The sequence below is a fragment of the Saimiri boliviensis genome, chromosome 5 (assembly GCF_048565385.1).
Source record: "Saimiri boliviensis isolate mSaiBol1 chromosome 5, mSaiBol1.pri, whole genome shotgun sequence".
Classification (NCBI taxonomy): Eukaryota; Metazoa; Chordata; class Mammalia; order Primates; family Cebidae; genus Saimiri; species Saimiri boliviensis.
In genome coordinates, this window is record NC_133453.1 from 54,812,784 (window position 1) to 54,835,059 (window position 22,276).

Below are 22,276 nucleotides of genomic sequence, written 5' to 3' on the forward strand. Positions count from 1 at the left end.
AGCTAACAAGGAGTATGAAGAAATTCTTCAAGGAGAACTACAAACCACTGCTCAAGGAAACAGGAGGGGGATGCAAACAAAACCATTCCATGCTCATGGATAGGAAGAATCAATATCATGAAAATAGCCATACTGCCTAAAGTAATTTATAGTTTCAATGCTATTCCCATTATATCTTATTTTCTTATCCCCTAATCTGCTACCAGTTTGAAATGTTTAAAATGCAACCTTAGTCACATAATCCAATACCTTATGTGGGGAATCAGTAAGGAAATATCAATAAATCAGAGGTTTATTTCTTTGTTTCAGGAAAACAAAATGTTAGCAATTTACAAACCCTAAACTCTCCACATTTGTTTCTAAGGGAAAGAAGTCATGCTCTAGAGGTTAAGCAGAGCAGCAGTTGGTAAGTGCTTAAAGTCTACTGCTCAGGACAAGACTGAAATTATTCCCTTGTCCACATCAAACCACTTCAACATTTTAAGTCTCTTATCTTTTCTAGAAGGAGGTTGAAAATATCTATTTTAGAAGGCTGTCTATATAAAACATGAAAATTATCTTAAGGCTGAAAAGATAAGATATTAAAATATGACAATACTATTCTGTATTTTATCTTACAATTAGTGACTTTGCTATGAAAATCTATATTCAAGATTCTACAATGCCACTTCTTTCAAGATAGTTTATGGATTTCCCCTGTGATTTATGTAATCTCTGTAAAACTGCTCTAAAGATAAACCAATCTTATAAAATATTATGAACACAATGCATTTCTGTGTGGCCTATTTTATAGTCCACTTAAAATTTTGTTTTGATCGTCTTTGAAGCTTACATCTACTCCTAGAGAAGTGACAATATACCAGACTAAATTGTATGTGTCTGGGCCTTTGGCATCACCATTGCCAAATATAGTGTCCATTTCCTTCAAAATAATATATCACATTAATGAATTCACCTTATAAAATCAAGGATTTTCAAGTTAAGAAAGACATCTAGCTTTAGGCAGAAAGATATTATAAGTTGAACCTTTAAGTGATGTTTCTGGTCACCCCATGGAATGTGCAGCCCTGTAAGAAGAGTATAGGCATACCTATCTGGGTTGGAAATGCTCTCATCAAGTATGCAAATCTAGGATTCCCATCATGCTGTGACTCCATAGAGCATTCCATAATGTTCCTTCTAGAAGCTATTAAATATAATTCAACAGTCTCCTGCTGCTTAAAAAGCACAAAAATTGTTAACATTGCCATCTAAATCCTTTTGTGACATTAATTCTCAAGTCAATTAACAATTTTTTTTTCCTTTTTCCTTTCTATTGATGTCCATTATTCTGAAGCAGGGCCCCTCAAATTTTTCTGTAAAAGGCTAAATAGCAAATATTTTAGGATTTACAAGCCACCTGCAATCTTTGTATCTCTAGGTCTTCTTTTTCTCTTCCTCCTCTTTCTTCTTGTGCAATCCATCAAAAAATGTAAGAGGTTTTTTTTCTTAATTCTTGGCTTGCAGATCATAAAAAACTAGGCCCAAGGTTGAATTTGGCCCTTTCAATATTGTGACATATCTCTGAGGGTTCCTTTTATGTGAACATTTTTGCTGGTGTTACTTTCCATGGAATATCTTTATCTTTTCTTTGCAGCCATTTTCCTAGTTATGTCTCTAAATTTGCCTCCACTAAGATCTTCTGGCTAGGTATGTATACTGTCTCTGGAACAGTGGCAGCATCAACATGCCCATGGTCAGCTTTTTCTTCTATATCTTTGTTCACATTTACTTCATGGTTTTTGCACCATTATGGTTTTATTTATTTGCTGTGTTTTCATCTTTATTGGGCAATAGTCTCATTTTATTATCCATTTTTGTGACTGTCATATGGGTTCATCCCTTCAAGACAAAGAATTAGCACAACTACAGGTCTTGCCGTCTGTGCCTGAACTGAATAACAGATGCAGTGACCACTCACTGGCACTCGTTGAAAGAAGCGTCATGATTGGTTACTGACCCTGATGTGCATCTGTTTGTCACATAATGATTTGGGGACTGACAAAGGAGTAGTAACCTTTATACTTTATGAACCTACCCATACAACTTTGAAAACTTGAAAATTGAAGTTAAGCAATAAAAAAAAAATAGTCTTTCGTTCGTATCCACGGGTGCTTGGTTCCAGAACCCTCATGAATACCAAAATCTGTGAATGTTCAAAAACCCCCAAAAATGGTGAAGTATTTGCAAATAATCTGTGCAAATCCTCCCATATATACTTTGAATTGTCTCTAGATTACTTATAATTCCTAATACAATGTAAATAATGTAAATACTAGGTAAGCAGATGTTATACTGTATTGTGTTTTGGTTTGTATTATTTTTATTTTTATATCATTATTTTTAATTTTTGTGGATATTTTTGATTCACTATTGGTTGAATCTTCAAACATGGATGCTGGATATGGAGCACCAGCTGTACAAAACTTTATTCGATCTCTCTCATCACAACTTTACTTTCTCTGCTTCTCAAAAATAACCTCTTTACTTCTTCTTCCAGACTCTTTTACAGTCAATTTAAAGTCTGTGTATATGCATAGAAAAAAACACAAAAACTAATTTTGTTTTTGTTTCAGTTCTAAAATAAATGAGACACTGGAGGCCAGACAGCACTTGGAACATACATATAGATGCAATAAATACTTGCTGGATGAATGTCTATTATTTGCCAGATGTTCTTTTCACTGGAAGTTAATTCTTAAAGGTTCTTTAATGACAGCATTCTATTCAATATAATGGCTCCATAATATTATGTAGTATTAATAAAATTATATTTTACATATTATTTGCCTACTAGTGGACAATGATTTTTGCTGTTATTTATAAAACCCAGTAAATACTCTTTTATGTATATTTTGCATTCATATGGGAATTTTCTCTAAAATAGGTATTTAATAGGTATGGCTTTTTTTCCGTTTCCCCACCTATCTTATGCTTTTGATTTTATATAGTGCTGATGCTTTGAGACATTTGTCTCATTATTTAACCTGGTTTATCATATAGATGGTAACAAATACATTTTTAACTTATGTGGTTACATATCACATATATCAACCATAAATATATTTTCTTAACAGTAAATCAATAATAATAACAAAACTTGTCTCACATGGTGTCAGTAAATCCCATATGAAATTATTTAGGTTACTTAATTTGCAGTAAGATGTCCTACAAGTCTTTCCTAGGTAAATAGCTAGCAACTTAAGTAAATTGTAGAATGAAAACTTCTTTTACACAAATAACCATTTCTGGTTTTTTTTTTTTTTTTTTTTTTTTTTTTTTTTTTTTTTGAGTTCTTTTTTTGTAATTCAAGGAGTCTTTTTTTTTTTTAGATGGAGTTTTACTCTTGTTGCCCAGGCTGAAGTGCGATGGCATGATCTCTGCTCACTGCAACTTACACGTGTTTGGGTTCAAGCGATTGTCCTTCCTCAGCCTCCCAAGTAGCTGGAATTGCAGATGCCTACCACCACACCCAGCTAATTTTGTCCTTTAAGTAGAGATGGGGTTGCTTCATGTTGGTCAGTCTGGTCTCGAACTCCCGATCTCAGGTGATTCACCCGCCTCAGCCTCCAAAAGTGCTGGGATTACACGCATAAGCCACTGCACCTGACAGGAGTCAATGTTTTTATTAGCAGTAATATAATATTCATTCAAAATTTGTATCTGCTTCATCAATAATAGTTTTAATATTTTTGGAATTATAAATATTGTAATTTTATCATGATATTAAGATATATTAATCCAAAGTTTTACTTTTAATATATTTGTTAATTTTACTATGTCTGACAATCTCTACCCTGTGTTTTCATTATCTTTGTTCTGTGATGTTCTAGAATGATGATTTTTTTTCCATGTTTTTGAAGAATAGAATATAAACCATTTAAAGCCTGTCTAAAAGCAACATAGTCTTTTGGAAGATCTCGTGATCTTCCTTCAGGATAAAATACGTTTATCATTATCTGGAATGTAGAACAGTTAAAATATAATTTGAAATGATAAGACAAAGTATTTTTTATTTAATATTTACAATGAGACATGGTTGAAGATTTTAAAGAACTTTTTTAAAGCTTTAAAAAACAAGATAAAGGATATAGCTATAAATAACACATCTTTAAAAAAATAATCTATTTTTGCTATTAAACTGTCATCTTGCCTGACATTGGAAAGAAGAATACTTCTAACAAAATATAGCTTCACCTATTGACTCCCAAAAGCTGATTCAGTTCAAAATAAGCAGTAGTTGTAAAGATCTGTGTCATGGCAAGTGAAAAGGTTATGATGTAGAAGCATCCACAGGCATCTATGCAGTTTTAGCTACCAGCAGAAAAAGGTTTAAGAGAGATTTTTTTCTACATGTGAATATTTTATCACTAAATTTATAGAATTTCTTTAGTAAATAATTATAATTTCTAGTTTAGTTACTAAATATAAAATTATTACACAAACCAGCTTTCTAGTCATATTACATGTCTGTATAATATATTAATTGTCACCTGCTATTATTTTAGGATCAAAAAAATTCAGAATTATTTCTCACTTATAAATGGGAACTACACATCGAGTATACACAGACACAAAGATGGGAAGAAAAGGTTTTGGAGATTCTAAAAGGGAGAGGAGACAGAGGGGAACAAAGGTTGAAAAACTACCTATTGGTTTCCAGGTTCATCCATGTCCCTACAAAGGACACGAACTCATCATTTTTTATGGCTGCGTAATATTCCATGGTGTATATGTACCATATTTTCCCTGTCCAGTCTATCATCGATGGGCATTTGGGTTGGTTCCAGGTCTTTGCTATTGTAAACAGTGCTGCAATGAACATTCGTGTGCATGTGTCCTTATAGTAGAATGATTTATAATCCTTTGGATATATACCCAGTAATGGGATCGCTGGGTCAAATGGGATTTCTATTTTTAGGTCATTGAGGAATCGCCACACTGTCTTCCACATGGTTGAACTAATTTACACTCCCACCAACAGTGTAAAAGTGTTCCTATTTCTCCACACCCTCTCCAGCATCTGTTGTCTTCAGATTTTTTTAAGGATCGCCATTCTAACTGGTGTGAGATGATATCTCAATGTGGTTTTGATTTGCATTTCTCTAATGACCAGTGATGATGAGCATTTTTTCATGTTTGTTGGCCTCCTCTATGTCTTCTTTTGTAAAGTATCTGTTCATATCCTTTGCCCACTTTTGAATGGGCTTGTTTGGTTTTTTCTTGTAGATCTGTTTTAGTTCTTTGAAAATTCTGGATATCAGCCCCTTGTCAGATGGGTAGAGTGTAAAAATTTTTTCCAATCATCATTCTCAGCAAACTGACACAAGAACAGAAAATCAAACACCGCATGTTCTCACTCATATGCAGGTGTTGTTGAACAATGAGAACACATGGACACTGGGAGGGGAGCACTACATACTGGGGTCCGTTGGGGGGAAATGGGGGAGGGATAGGGGTTGGGGAGGTGGGGAGAGACAGTATGGGGAGAAATGACAGATATAGCTGAGGGGAAGGAAGGCAGCAAACCACACTGCCATGTGTGTACCTATGCAACAATCTTGCATGTTCTTCACATGTATCCCAAAACCTAAAATGCAATTAAAAAAAAAAAAAAGAAGTGAAACTTGAAAAAAAAAGAAAAGAAAGAAAAAGAAAAACTACCTATTGGGTTCAAAGGTTCACTACTTAGGTGACAGGATCATTAGAAGCCCAAAACTCAGCAACATGAAATACACCCATGTAATCAAACCTGTACATGTACCCTGTAAATATAAAATAAAATAAATTTAAAAGAGAATAGATAAAAATGGATTGAAATATAGAAAAGTATAAAAAGTTATAAATTCATAGTGATACTACTAGTCTCTTTTGGAGGTTGCCAGAATACAAGTTCATTTCCTGAAAACTGATAAATGAAGGGAAAGAATACAATATTTATTTTGCCTCCTCTCTAAAGACCATATTTCAGAATAAACAAATAGCTTATGAGGGAAAATTAGGGTGTTAGCCTATTTTCATACGGCTATGAAGAAATACCCAAGACTGGATAATTTATAAAGAAAAGAGGTTTAATGTTCTCACAGTTCCACATGGCTGGGGAGGCCACAGAATCATGGCAAAAGGTAAAGGAGGAGCAACAGCACATTTCACATGATGGCAGGCAAGAGAGCGTGTACAGGGGAACGCCCTTTACAAAACCAACAAATCTCAAGAGACTTATTCACAACCACAAGAACAGCATGGGAAAACCTGCCCCCATGATTCAATTACCTCCCATCAGGTCTCTCCCATGAGAATTGTGGGAGTTACAATTCAAGATGAGATTTCAATGGGGACACAGCCAAACCATATCAGTTAGTTTTATAAGAATCAAAGCTAACAAGTGCAGCAAGAATGATAAAATTGAAAAATTACTCTTTCATAATACCAAATAAAACTATCTCAGCATTGATTTTAAAAATAACACTGAACATTAGTAATTTCAAATCAACATAAGTCGATTTCACAGACCAAAGTCAGAACCTGGTGGGTTTTTTAAAGGAACTATTTCAGATAAAATTCTGCCCTTACCTCTTTTCTACATTGAGCCAAATGATAATTAGGAAAATAGGGAAAAAAGCATTAATTTTTAACAATCATAAAACCAAAGATTATCAATTCAAATCTTCTCTTATAAAATATGGAGATTTAACTTCTTGAAGATATTATTTTTTCTTTCAAAAGTTTTATTTGCTTCCATTTCTTCAGTATGAAGTGAGAAATAAAATTTCCTCAAGCCATTAAATGATCATTTTATGGAGGTCTGCAATCATAAAAAAATGTGGAAACTACTAATCATTTCTGACAGAAATGGACATTTACCCTTGTACATTCACCATTATATATTTCATATTCACATAATTTTGTCATTTCTTTAAAATGATTTTTGAGAGATATGTAACTTTTAATACAAATTTTAAAAGGTCAAAAATAAGGAAAGTGAAATGAAAACATCCATTTATTACATAAAATGATATGGATATTCATATTGTATGTTTTCTGACTTATTTAGCAAGTTCCTATCCAGCCATAAAGATTCATTTTTTATCATTTCCTTTCCCCTCATCTTTCCGGAAACTTATATCTTTTTCTGTTTTTGTTTGTTTGTTTTGTTTTCATATAGTCATTATTCCTATCTGACTAGTTTAAGAATTAGAAGCTGAAGAGGTGGATACCTGTGTGTGTGTCTCTGTGTGTGTGTTTGTGTGTGTGTGTGTGTGTGTGTGTCTATGTGTATGTGTGTTGCTTTCAGCTCTGAGCACACATTCTAACAGCTGTTAAAATCTCATTTTTTTCCCAAGTCCTTATGCTGTATAGTAAAATTACTTAACAAAGGACCACAAACAACCTTAACATTTAATTTTAGCTTTTTTTTTTTTTTGCTGCTGAAGTTCAGGAATCTATACTGATATAGTTTTATTGTCCAACAACTTTTCTTATTTTTCTTTACTCAATCTATTTTCTCAGAGCCTTTAAACAATGACTTCTAACTTACCATGTTTTTGTAAATAATAATAGCATTTATTTAACTAAAAATGAAAAGTAGGCATAGGCTATATTCTTTTATGAAAGTACTCCATTGTATAGTTGTCTGTTTAAATGCAAGGAATAAAGTCATTTCCTTCAGATGATAAATCTATGTTCTTAGGAATGTTTAATTTCCTCTGAAAACCAATTTGCTGTTGAAATATTACTCTCTCTACATAATAACCAGAAAATGTAATTGTCACAATAAAGTGCAAGTAGCTGAGCATATTAACTGGTAAACTACTTTGACACTGTTGGGATTTTGTTTTGCAAAATAATTATCTCAAAAGCAGTGCTCTTTGACTCTTAACAATAAATTAAGAAAGCTAGATTTCTTGTTGGATTGCATCTGTCTGTTTTCCAGTCCCAAATGTGCAAATCTTGTATATTATTTGATTGCTTTGTGCTACTTTATATAGGACAGTCAGTGTGAACTTGAGAGTAATTGCTTAATATTGAAATCAGAAAAAAATATTTCAGTATGTACTAGGTGTAGCATCTGGGTAGTATTAAGGATGTCCCAACGTGCACAATTAGGCTTCCAGACATTATGCCAGAAATAATAGGAATTTTGGTTAATCCACGTGATTCAGGAAAGCAGCTACCTTAATGTAATATTCTACTTCACATTTTAAAAATTGCTTTCTGTACTTAATTTTTATTGACTTTGACAAGAATGTGTAAGGATTTGTGTATATTTCTGATATGCTATGATAGTTTAAATGTCAGTTAAATCAATAATCTGTGACAGAGTTTTAGAATAAGAACTACTTTGAGACCTAATTCTTCCATCAATATAAATTTGCAACTGACATGAACGTGAATAAGAATTACAGCTGTGCACCAAGAAATGGACTCCTATGGATTGCACCATGGCTAAGAAGTATTTATAATCAGCATGTTTCATCATTTCACTAGGTAATCGTTGCTTGATTACATGCTTGAAAATATTCAAACAAACACACAGTGTAGAGAAATGGCAATCGTTAAAGAGAAAGGCAATGTTGCTCATTTTACTTGAGAGTTTTATTAATAATGTACACTAGAGGGTACTGGCTGTTTGCAAAGACTGCTATAACAATATTATACAGCCAATGTGCTAAACTCCTTTTCCGGAACAAGCTTTAAAACCTGAAATTTTTATTTGGAAGCCAAAATTGTACTTACACACCAATTTCTTAACAATATTTCATAATTAGATTTGAGCTGACATTTGCCATCAATTCTGATATTATATAGATTATTTCATTCTACTTTTGTATTTAAAATTAGAATGGAAATGAGAATGGGAATGAGTTTTAGAATATCCATATTTTTTATCATATTGGTTTGTATCCAACAGATTTGAATACTGTTTTCTGATTAATGTGGTAATTTACACTATATTGCTTGTGTATGAAAAGTAGGTACTCCCTACCAATGCACAGGTCCAATTAAACTAAAAATATTTCATCTAAAACTAAAATAAACAAAATGAACATCTTAGCAGAAAATGTGAAGTAAACTATATGTGAATTAACAAAATACATATTTGGTGAATTTATTGTGGTGACTATTATAGAGCATTAAATATATAAGTAAAATGTTCTAACAAGGACCAGAAGGTATAAGAAATATTGAAAACACTGTTATTTTAAATTTTGTTTTTCTTTTTTTCTTCATTTTTCTGTTAGTGCTGTTTCTTGTTTCTTTCTGTGTTCCAACATGTTTAAGACTTAAGTTCCAAGCTAACTCTTAATTAACTGAAAAGCATTTTCTATCATATATATGCTTCCTGTGTTTCCTAGCATTCTTAGATTTCTTTAATTTTTAAAAAATTAAAATTAAAAATGCTAATTCCAGGTGCAGAATAGAATCTCATTGTCATATCATTACCTCAGTCTTCAAAAACATATACATGAAATCTAATCAAAGTAACTATGCAAAGCATGGAATATCCTAGAAAAGGGATACATAAGCCTCAGCCTCCTTTTAACAAATTTTATGAAGAGTGCTAGGAAGACCAAAAATATAAACATTCAAAGATGAAAATAATATAGACATGATTGGTAAAATAAATACATTTTTTGTAGGCTGGATACAGTGGCTCATGCTTATAATCCCAGCACTTTGGGAGACCAAGACAGAGTGATTACCTCAGGCCAGAAGGTTGAAACCAGTCTGTGCAATATAGCAAGATCCCATCTCTACAAACAGTTAAAAATTATTTGGATGTGGTTTTGCATGCCTATAGACCCAGCTACTCGGGAGGCTAAGGCAAGAGGATGTCTTGAACATCGGAGTTCAAGGCTGATTTGCTGTCTGATCTCACTACCACACTCCAGCCTATGTTACAGAGTGGAATTGTGTCTCTTATATGTGTGGTATGTGTGGGTGTGGGTGTGAGTGTGTGTGTGTATTTTATAGATAAGCCATTTATGTCCATTTTGCTTTTGTAAATTAATTGATGGGTTACTGAAAAGGAATGATTGAGGAAAGTTTAATGAAGTTAAACTTTTGCAAAAGTGCAAGTACAGAATGTAAAGCACTTGAAGCATGTAATGATTACTCCATATCTAAGCCAGAAGGAGCAAGGAAATAACGTTTTTTCCTGGACTTAGCCTGACCTGTAACTCAAGAAGACAACTCAGATTTGTTATTCCCTCTTCGGTCCTTCTCATGCCTACTCACCCCTACATGTAACAAATTTCATAAGTTTCTGATTTGCTTTTCTGTATTTACATTTTGCAAAAATTTAGCAAATACCTGCGTGTTTTCTTATGCTCCTACTTTTTACAAAAAATATAGCATGGTATGGATACTCTTTTGTACCTTGTTTTTTCACTTAACAAGATATCTGAGACATTAATATATATAAATTTATAAATATCTACTTATTCTTTTATATAGCTACTTAGTACAGAGTTGTGTTGATAGACCACAGAGTGTTCAACATGTACAGGGGTATTTAAATTATATCTATTTTTTTATCATAAATACTTCTACAGTGAATAACCCCAGTTCTGATGTATTTTTACATTATTAGAAATTTACTCTCAGGGTAAATTCTTAGAAAGTGGGATTGCTGAATCAAAAGGTAAAATCAAGCATATTTTTAAAAGATATTGACTAATTTCCCTCAAGAGTTGCTCCACACTATATTCCCAGCATCAATGTAGTGAATATCAATGTTTTATTAGAGTTTTGTCAAAAGCATACACTGTCAACTTTTTATTTTGATAAACTGATAGATCAGATATTGTATCTCATTCTAGTTTTGATTTTCATTCTCCTATTTTCCTGTATTAAGTGAAAATACGTTATGTTTACAAGTCATTTTCATATACCTTTTAATATTCTTCTTATAATTTTCTGCTTGTATCTTTATTTTTCTAACAGATTTTGGCCTCATTTTTTTCAGTCTTAAAAGATGCTTTTATTTAGAGAGGTTTTTTTTCCCCCCTATGATTTATTTTACATTTTTAAAGTTTTAATCTGTTTCAAATTTTCCTTATGGTGATATAGAGAAACAGGCCATGTTATCTTCTAATTTTTTTTTAGATTTATTTCTTACATCTAGATCTCCAGTCTGGTGGAAGTTCAGTCCTCCATGTGATGATAAATGCACATACATATTGTATGTGATACAGTTGCTTTTTTAAAAATGACTTTCATTCAAACAGAAAATTATTCTATTTCCCAGGGATTAGAGATGCCAATTTCAGTAATATACTAAATACTCCATTGTATTTGAATCTATTTATTGAATTTCTATTCTATTCCCTCATCTATTTGCTTATTTTTGAGCTACTACCACATTGAAGCTATGTTTAGGTATGATTTAATACCTGGTAGGGAATTATTCATCCTCATAGCCTTTTCCACTCAGTAATTTCCTAGATATTTGTATATATTTCACTTTTCATCATAACTTTAGTACAAACGTGTAGTTTCATGAGATAAGTCAATATAATACAACACAAAAAACCTAACCAATATTTTCATTGGGATTATATAAACATAGGAAAAATTAACCCTTACAATGCTATCATTTTACCTTAGAATAGGAGATAGCTTTCCATTTTGTTCAAGTTGACATTTGGTATGCTTTATAGAATTCCAGTTTTCTTTATATAGATTTTGCATATCTTTATCATTATGTAAAATTGTTTCTATAATTTTATTTAGTGCTATTTAATCATTTTAGTTATTAATATTGTACTTGCATAAAATATTTGAAAGGTGTTCTAAATTTATTTTGTTAAAAAATATGTGGTATAGTATTATCTTGATGGAATTCACATTTTGTAGCAATAAGTCTCTTCTATCAGTCTGGAATTATGTTGTCTTGAGACTAGATTTAATAATTCCTAAGTACTTTTTCTTTACCTCATTCTAGGATATAGCACTTCTGAAATTTTAACTGCAGGTTTGGAATGTTTACGGAGGCCTCTTCTCCTTTGCAAACAATGAAATCTAATTTTTCTTTTTCTTTCTTCTTTCTTTCTTTCTTTTTCCTTCTTTGTTTCTTTCTTGTTCTTTCTCTTTCTTTCTTTCTTTCTTTCTTTTCTTTTCTTTCTTTCTTTCTTTCTTTCTTTCTTTCTTTCTTTCTTTCTTTCTTTCTTTCTTTTTCTTTCTTTCTCTTCTTTCTTTTGTTATTTAAGCACTGTGCTTTCTTTCTTCTGCTTGATTTCTCGGTCCCTCTAGCCTCTGCCTCTTAATCAATCTGCAAATGTCTTAAGGAGAAAGGTGTTGTGGAAAATCAGGCTTGCTTCAGTTTATCTTCCTTCATATCAGGATCTTTGATTCTGAAGTTGTGGGTTCCATGGTAACCTTACACTATCTTCAACGAGATGTTTATTTTGAATGTTATCCGAGTTTTAAGGTGATTTTGGTGAGAACAAGCATAAGCAACAATAAGCTATTTTCCTATTAGCAGATGCTGAAAAATGAACTTAGATATTAATAAAGTGTTTATATATGAACATTCCTGCAATTTTCACTTGAATATTTTTGTCAATATATTAACTGTGGTATATTTTCAATATGATTTGTGTCAATGCATTGCCTGTTCTTTATTTTCAGTCATATTGAAAAATAGTCTGTGTAAAATAGAATGATTAGAAACAATCCACAATGTTCATATCTGGCTTCTAACCAATCAAAAGATGAGATCTACACTGTATTTTGCTCTTTTCTTTCCTAGTTTACTTGAATGATCAGAGATAGTCTGACATTGCTTGCTGTTTCCCCACCCAAACTTCATCTTGAATTATAGCTTCCATAATTCCCACCTGTTGTGGGAGGGACCCAGTGGAGATAATTGAATCATAGGGGTGTGTTTTCCCCATTCTGTTTTTGTGATCATGAATAAGTCTCAGGAAATCTCATGGTTTTATAAGGGGTTTTCCCTTTTGCTTGGCTCTTATTCTTCTCTTGCCTGGTGCCATTAAGACATGCCTTTGCTCCTCCTTGCCTTCTGCCATGATCGTGAGACCTCCACAGCCATGTGGAACTGTGAATCCATTAAACCTCTTTTGCTTTATACATTACCCAGTCATGGGTATGTCTTTATCAGCAGCATGAAAACGGCCAAATACAAAGATTTAGTAAAAATATCTGATGCCTTTCTGGAAATGTATTAGTTTTCTAGGGCTGCTTAATAAAGTACCACAAACTAGGTTGCTTAAACAACAGAAATGTATTGTATTACAGTTCTTGACTGTGTGCCTGGCTCCTTCTTAGGTTTGTGAGGAAAAGATCTGTTCCAGGACTTAGCCTCTCTAGAGATATAGAGAGATGGCTGTTTAGAGAGATGGACTCTCTAGTGATATAGAGAGATGGCTGTTTTCTCTCTATATCTCTTCAGATACTTTTCTCTCTCTGTATGTCTCCCTTTGCCCAAATTTCCAACTTTTAAAAGGACACCAGTGATATTGAACTAGGTCCCACCTTTATAACCTAATTTTGATGTAACTACCTCTGCAAAGATCCTATTTCCAAAGAAAGTAATATTTTGAAGTACTGGGGATTAGGATTTCAACATATCTTTTTGATGGGACAAAATCAACTGGTAACAAGAAGTAAATGTAACATAAAAAAAAGTACATAAAAATATATGAATTCATTGCAGAAAAAATTAGCAAGTTATGAATTGCTGATCTGTAAAAAGGTTAACTTCAAGGAACCACTTCACAGTAAGCAGCCTAAATCAGCAAAAAGTATTAGTAAAAATAAGCTGAGGTCAGGTTTTCAGAGCCTGCTAACAGCTAGAACAAATAAACAGAGTATGTTATTAGCTCTTCCTAGGCAAATTCTCTACACAATTGGATTAATAATATGGAAACATCAGTGAGCCTATTGATTCTATTTTTCAAAATTCTGAAGATTTAAATAAATACTTTTGAATCCTTAGCATGAAATTATGTACATTGTCATGAGATTTTCTGGCTATTCTACACTTTATGACAAAAACATAAAATAAACCACATAGAAAATATTAATAATATCTGAATATAATGAGAAAATTTGCCTATAAAAGAATATTAAAAAGTCTCATTAATCAGGCATCCTCTGCAGTGACAAGGTCTCTTCATGAGCTGCATAAAGTAATTTTGAGAATATTTCCACTTCTGCAGCTAAGTCTGAATTAAACAACAAAACAAAATTTGAGCTCTCATCATTTTAATACCAAATAACTTTTACTTGAGGATATAAAACTTTATTCAGGTTTAATTTATCAATGATTTTTTATTAATAATCTGTTTATTAAGAGCTAAAATAATTATGTTTTCATACTATTTACTGAATGATTATTAAATATACTTATAGTGATATATTAAATTAAAATATATTAAATATTTTTATAGTGGTCTATACCTGTCAGGGTATGTCAGGAAAGAGTTGGCCTACTCAAGTGAGGCTCTTCATAAGGTGAACTTATCACCTACTGTCCAATCCCTGCTAATCTGACATTAATAAGTACACCAGAACAAGAGGCATAAACTGGAACTGTAATTGAGTAAGCCAATGTGTACAACCACTCTAGTGATTTAAAAAAATCAACAAAAGAATTACTAATACATATATAGTCAAAGTTAAGAATATCAACAAGACATGGAATATTGATATCACAGAGCTAAATTTTGAAGACATTATCATCTGTTTAACACTAAGGTCAATGAGAGAGAGTCATTACTCAAAGAGAATGGCTGTAGAACAGGACTTTGGTCTTTCAGGAGGATAACACAGATGATTTTGTTAACCTGAAAGACATGTAGAAAAAACACACTAGTATCTCTCCCCTCTTAGCATTCCAGTCTTGGGCTGGTACTCTTATTGCTTAACCATAACTAGAAGCCTCACAGCAAGGAAATCTTCATGTAGTCCATGCAAGTGAGCATCCCAGGTGCAGAGCGGGATGGAAAAGAATGGAGTTGAGACAGAGAAGGGACAAAATTATGTGAAATGATTGTATATTTTTATACATATTCTGTCCACACACATATTTCTCCTCAAATCTTAATTCAATAGGATAAGTATTTTCTCTAAATAAGAGTGCGAAAAAAGAGATAAAAGAAGATTGAGTAATTTGCCTGCAGTCATAGACTTCAGGTAAGCATGTGAGGTTAGATTGTAACTGTATACTTTGGCCCACTACAGGTTGTTTTTCTGAATAATTGATTTCTCAAATTCTTTCTCTAGCACATATACATGTGTGTGTGTGTGTGTGTGTGTGTGTGTGTGTGTGTGTGTACATATATCTATATAAAAAGCACATATGTGTGTGTGTGTATTATATATAGGCACACAATAGTTTCTGGGTGCCATTACCACAATGTGTCCTATTTTAATGTTAAAGCTTCCCTAAATGTGTGACTTCGGAATATGCATAGATGCACATTGCTTTACTATGTTGTTTTGTTTTGCTTTTATAAACTACTTCCTAAAATTATTAAATGATTATTTGTCTGTGAAATCAATGAGAAATACAGAGTCTACAACCAGAATGGGAACTTCTATCTACATCTTACCCTCTCTCTCATTCAATTGGTTCCTTCAGGATGATGTTTTTCTTTCAACTAAATGAATGGTTCTTTTTCCAAAGACCACCCATGGACCACTCACCATGTAATTCCCCATTTCTGAGCTCATAAAAATCCTGAACTCAGCCTCCTGGGGGCTACTCACTTTCAGGGCCCTCTTGCAGCCAAGGGCTACCCACTTTTGGGCCCCCCTCATTGCCGAGGGCAACCCACTTTTAGGGTCCCCTCTTGGAGTTGATAGATTTCCCTGTGTCACTCAATAAAATTCTCTGCCTTACTCACTGTCTGGTGTCCATAAACCTTATTTCTGTTGGTCACAGGACAAGAATCCAGACCTCACTGAGCTGTGGGTGGCAGAAACAAGAGAGCTATAACATGTCTCTGTTTGCCATGCTGCCAGCATCAAGAAGTGAAGTCACCGTTCCCTACTGTTTACTGAGCAATGGGTGAGAAAAAGCCGCCAAGTGCCATTCCCTCTCACTTGATGAATTACAATGCTGCAACATTTCTTGGGGCTCAGACCACAGGACTCCTTGAGCAAGAGATGTAGCATCCCTTGGGGCTTCACAGTTGCTGGTATTTCCGAGTTTTAAAGCACCACCATGTTCTCCTCATCTAGACACTGGTGCACAGTGCAGAAGCTGCTTGTGGCACAGGCAGTTCAGCTGCAGGCTGTGTGGACACTGGGTGGGCATGGAATCTTGGCTGGTAGCTGCTGGGCCTAGTGAGCAGAGCATCCCTGGTAGGCCTGTATAAGTCCCTGCTTAGAGGTCATGGCAGCCACAGAGATTTCTGGGTAGCAAAGCAGAACTGAAAGAAAGAGTCCTGTAATGTGTGGTATGTAATTGAGGATTTGCTTAAAAAGGGTATTTAATTGTAGCTCTGGATACCTGTTGAGATCTTTCTGACTAAAATTAAAGCATGGCAATGAAAATTAGTCCAAATGTACCCAGTAGCTAAGTGGCTTAACATTTTTGATTCATGTGTTTTTCTATAAATCAATACTCTGACTTCATGATTATATAACTCATATTTTATCTTTTGTAATTTTATATACCATTTGTAGGGCATGAAAGATGGTATCAAAGCAATTTTCCCTTTTAGTCATTGTATTTAACCTAAATGCTATCAAATGAAAATTAATAAGGTATTATTTTGTTTTATGTAAAAATAGAGTAAACTCAAATCTCAAGTTGTTATAAATGACACATACACTTTCCTTCCATTGTTATGAAGTCTTCATTGAAGTAAAAGTGTAGAACTTCTGTGAAGAAGAAAGGTTTAATAGTAAGATGAGAGCAGAGTACAGGAAGGATTGTTGTAAGAAGTAAAATAGATTTGAATTAATCACTTGGAGAAATAAAATGTACATGATGAAATGTATGCAAGAAAACAAAGCCAAGAATATATACTGTGGAAGCAACTCTGTTCAGTAGAATTTTATAGAAGTTCTAGGTTCAGTTTCAGGATAAGATGTCAGTCACATGGATGGACTAAACCCAAATTAAGTTAGATTAAATCAAAACAAATATTGTATGAAAGTATTGGTAAGCATCCCTCTTTCTCCGCAAGACACAAAAACTTGAACCCATAAAGCAAAGAACTAGTGGAAATAATGGATATTTTCTCTTGCATAAATGTTACTCCCTCTAATTGTTAGTTCTTTAATTTTCTCTCTCTCTTTTTTCCTAATATGAGTGTCCACAGCGAGAGGGCTGATTCAGTGCTTCTTTACCTTAAAGCAAGTCTGTAAACTAACATTTCTTGTTCCTCATTCTGTTTACTCACCTTAACATGAGTATCAGAATCCCTATTGCTAACAGATTCTCAACCTCACAGGAGCACAGTTTTGCTTGCATAGTATCAGCAGAGAGAAGGATGTTACACATATACTGGATTAAACTCTAGATCAGAAAAATGATACTTGTGACACAATTGGCCTCATTAATTACGTGTGTAGATTAGATCATATGTTATTAATGTCCATATTAACATTAGTATATTAATTTTTGATAATTTTCCATGGCTATTCAAGACAGTATTCTTACTTAATTTGCAAATACACATGTAAGAGTGTGATTTTAGAGATACACTGACATCCAGTTGCAGCCTGCACTCAAAACTCTCATACAGAACAAAAATAAACTCTAAAGCAAGTGCGATAAAATGTTAACATTTGAAAATTTGGAAGAAAGGTATACAGAAATATTTGTGCTATTTTGTTAAAGTTTTGTTTGTCTGAAATTACTGAGATTACAGAAGAATGTCTTTGGGTTTTTTTTGTTTGTTTGTTTTGAGGAGTCTAGCTTTGTTGCCAGGCTGGAGTATATATATACATTATATATATACATATATGTATATATATATATATGGGTATATATATATATATATATATATATATATAATAGTAGAAGGATCTTGAAAAAAATTATGCAAACATAATGCTATTTCAATGAATGAGTTAATGTGGGGAGACAAATCGCAGGGTTATTCAATGAAATATTGAATAAATATGGCTGGGTCCAGTGGCTCACACCTATAATCTCAGCACTTTAGGAGGCAGAGGCAGGCAGATCACTTGAGGTCAGGAGTTTGAGATCGGTCTGGCCAACATGATGAAACCCCACCTCTACAAAAAATACAAAACTTAGCTGGGAGTGGTCGTGAGCACCTGTGATCTTGGTTACTTGGGTGGGTGAGACAGGAGTATCACTTGAACCTGGGAGGTGGAGGTTGCAGTGAGCCAAGATAGTTCCACTGCACTCCATTCTGGGTGATAGAGCAAGAGTCAGTCTCCAGAAAAAAAAAAAAAGAAAGAAAGAAAATATTGCATAAATATTATTAGAATTCTATTGAAAAAGGAAAGTCGAAGTTACTAAATAATTCCTAAAAGTTAAAATTAACAAAACTGTGATGACAATAACACAATCAAATACATGAGACACATAATACACTTCACCTAATATTGAACCTAATATTCACCTAATATTGATTAAGTTGAAAAATCTTACCACAATGTGGAACAAAAATTCTAACACTTTACCAAAGAAAAGGTAAAATATTTAGACAAATCATCCAGGTAATCATATATTAATTGCAAAAGAAAGAATACAGCATATAGAAAAGAAAAATAAAGAACTAATGAAAAAAATATGTATACCTGAAGGGAAGAATTATCAGCTTATATGGGACCACATGAATCATATTTAACTAATGAAAAAAAAACCCTCAGATTTAAATGTATACTAGTGAATTATAACTTCAAAATTATAAATTCAAACCAATCACTGCTTTCATAAGAAACAAAACAAATGCAGTAATGTGAACAAATATTATGATTTATGTCAGATTTTTACCCCAAGTCTAATAATTCACTCATGTCTATTTAATAACTCTACACAATATTTAAAAAGAACACAATATTTTAACCAGACCATAGTCCCATTGCTTTAAATTTGGTTGTTACAGGGAGCTGTTTTAATTATATGTTCAAATTATAGAAAATTGAGAATTTAACTGGGTAAGAAATCATTTTCTATTTGAAGCCATTTTGATAAAATGAACAACCTGAGCCTAGAGTCTCTTTGGGGATTTTGAGCAGATTATTGCCTGAGTTCCTCACTATTGACAGAGCATGAACTAACTATTGCTATCTTGGACAAGTACTGGCATTTTAAGTTTCACCTTGATCAAAAACTGCCTAAATCCGAAGGGCATTGGCCTAATGACTAAAGTCAGCATGACCATAAACCACAAATAACATCTCCGACCAAATCTCTCCTTGACCAGAGACATGTTAGCCCCAAGACAACCTCCCCGCTGACCAGAGGCATTCTAATCACACCATAAACTTCTCCCCGACGCAGAAACATTCCAAGCTCTCACAATACTCTTTGTCTGTAAAAGAGAGCACTGCTGTCCAAAATCAGCCAGAATCCCCTCTTAGGTTTATTGTCCAAAATAAACATGTCTTTGACTGTTGAGCCAGTGATTGTGTTTCTTTCCTCTTTCTTTAACACTTAAAATTATGTGAACTGGATATCCACCATGTAAGATTTTCTTCTTAGTCATCATCTGGACACGTGTTGCCTCATGTAACAGAAATCTTGCTTAGTGAATAAGTGGTAGTCTTCCTCAAGTGGCAAGGAGTGCACACATATACATCCCATGGCTGGTGCAGCTACTCCACAAAGTCATCAAAGACCCAGGCACATATTAGCTGTGTCTTTACTTTTTTTATGATGGAGTTTTAGCCTTTTGGTTTAAAAATGGCTTCTCCACACGTAGGAACTGAGTTCAAATTTTAGTAAAAAATAAAATTGGAAGACAAAAACCAGAAGATATGGACATATTAATTTTTTTAACGTTAGGATGACAATAACTTTCTGGAATCCCCAACCAGTACATTTCTGTTTATAACACTGGTTAGAATGATAGAATGATGTCATATAGCTATATCTAGTTGTAAGAAAACCTAGGGAGATGAGAGATTTTAACTGGAGACTTTGCTGTCCTGAAAAAAATTAGAGATCTGTTAATAATAAATAAAATATTAATATTATCAAAGCAAATATCAGTGTTGGTAACAAGTATACAATAAATAAAAACTATGCCATAATATAATATTTTTAAATACATTTCTGGGGTGAGGAAAACCAATTGAGACAGATATATAGATAATTTTGTTTGCTTTGATGAGGCTTTCATGAGCAAGTTTGTGGCAATTCAAAACTAACTGACGTTAAACAAAAATCAACTGAAAGCATTAACTGGTTGTTTATTGAATGCCTAAGATTAATTAGGGGCTAAAATAGTGAATAAGGAAGACAAGTGTTCTGTTCTGATAGAGTTTACATTCTAGCTGAGAGAGAAAGGAGAATTGAAAGAAAAACAGCAGTACACACATGAAACATAGTTTGAGATGGCGATGTTAATGGCAAACTTGTTCATTTCTATATCACAAATTCTTCTGGCTTCACATCCAGGGGCATTCATACTCCCATCAAAATTCTCCAATTATGAAAGTCAATTTTCCAATTTCTTCTCAGCAGACAACTCAATGGTTCATATTAGTCAATATCAAACTCCATTTCTCCTAGCCACAGAGTGCATTTACTAAATGGATTTGCCTGAGGTACGTTAGCATGTTTCTCTCAAATAAATTAGCTTGTAATGCGCATAAAGTATTTTACTATATGTAACTGGCTGACTCTGCTGAATTAGGGCAATTTAATTTTTCTGATGCTAGCAATTGTGTCACTATGTAATCAAATAAACAGAAGAACAATGCAGGCATTTGCTTTGATCTGGAGGGTGTTTAGGAACATCTATTGTAATTGTGACGTCTCTTAGAGTAGCAAGTATATGGATTTAAACATAAATACAAAGTTTCTAACACAATAAGCTTATAATTTAAAATTGTTTAAGATATATATTCTATTATTATTGATGATTCTTGGTTTCTTGGTTTTATTTTTACTTTTTAAATTATAGTTAAGTTTCTTTACAAATTGTTTTTGTGGTAGGTTGAATAATGTCTCTCAAAGTTACTTATGTCGTAATCCCCAGAACCTGCAAATATTGCCTTATATGATAAAAAGGACTTTGCAGATGTGACAGTAGAATATGTTATAACACAAATAAAAAGTTTGAGTGATGCAAGCCAAAGGGCCAGGAGCTAAATAATGAAGGCATTCTCTCAAAGTTGAAAAAGGGAAAAAAGAAAAAAGCCCACAGACCTCCCATGTTTTATTAATTTTATTGACTGAAATCAAATAAAATGATATATCAAAGTAAAATTAAATCAATAACTTAAAAGAGTACATTAAAAACAAATGAAAGTAATGTGTTGAATTGTATATCAAGGTGGTATATTGAAAATAATTAGTTCAAATGGGATCACAACACCGTGTGCTTGGTCAATGTTTAAAAAATCTTTTTGAATCATATGAAAATAAAAGAGAAACATACTTGCATACAGAAATTTGATTTTGGAGGTGTCATCATGTGTACAATGTTATGTTATTTTGATTGCCCATTCAACAATTATATAAATAGATTCTCTTTTGGGACTAAAAAATAAACCAATATTCAGTCCAATAAAAGTAAATAAATAAATGTAGGCCACATACTGTGACATACACAAAATGGTGGAGTAGGGCACTCAGTGCAAAGAATCAGTCCCTTCTTTAAACATCAGCTGGCAAAGACTGATGGAATTAACTCTTTCAGAACTCTATAATCTAATCTAAAGTTTGCAGTATACAAGGGGCTGTTTAAAGAGAAAAGGGACAGCTGAATTTTTGTAAAAACGCACCTATGAGCCTGACATCCTCCATTCCCCAGCCAGCAACTACATTCTGCGGTGACAGGGTCAGCATTCCTGTTGTGGCTCCTGGATAACCAAGAGTTAATATGGATTTGTCTTAAAATTAAGTTCATGCCTTTGACCTGTCTGGTGGTTCCCTGAAGGACATGCAGAAGATGATCTTTTTTTCTCCCTCCTTAGGCTGGAGGGGCTTTCTGGGTATCTGTGGGAAGATTAAAGACGTTTATTGCCTATTCTTGTCTAGGGATAGGGACAGGATACAGGGCAAGAGGAAGACAGATCCAAAAGCCTAGGAAGACAGAGGCCAAGGAGGAAA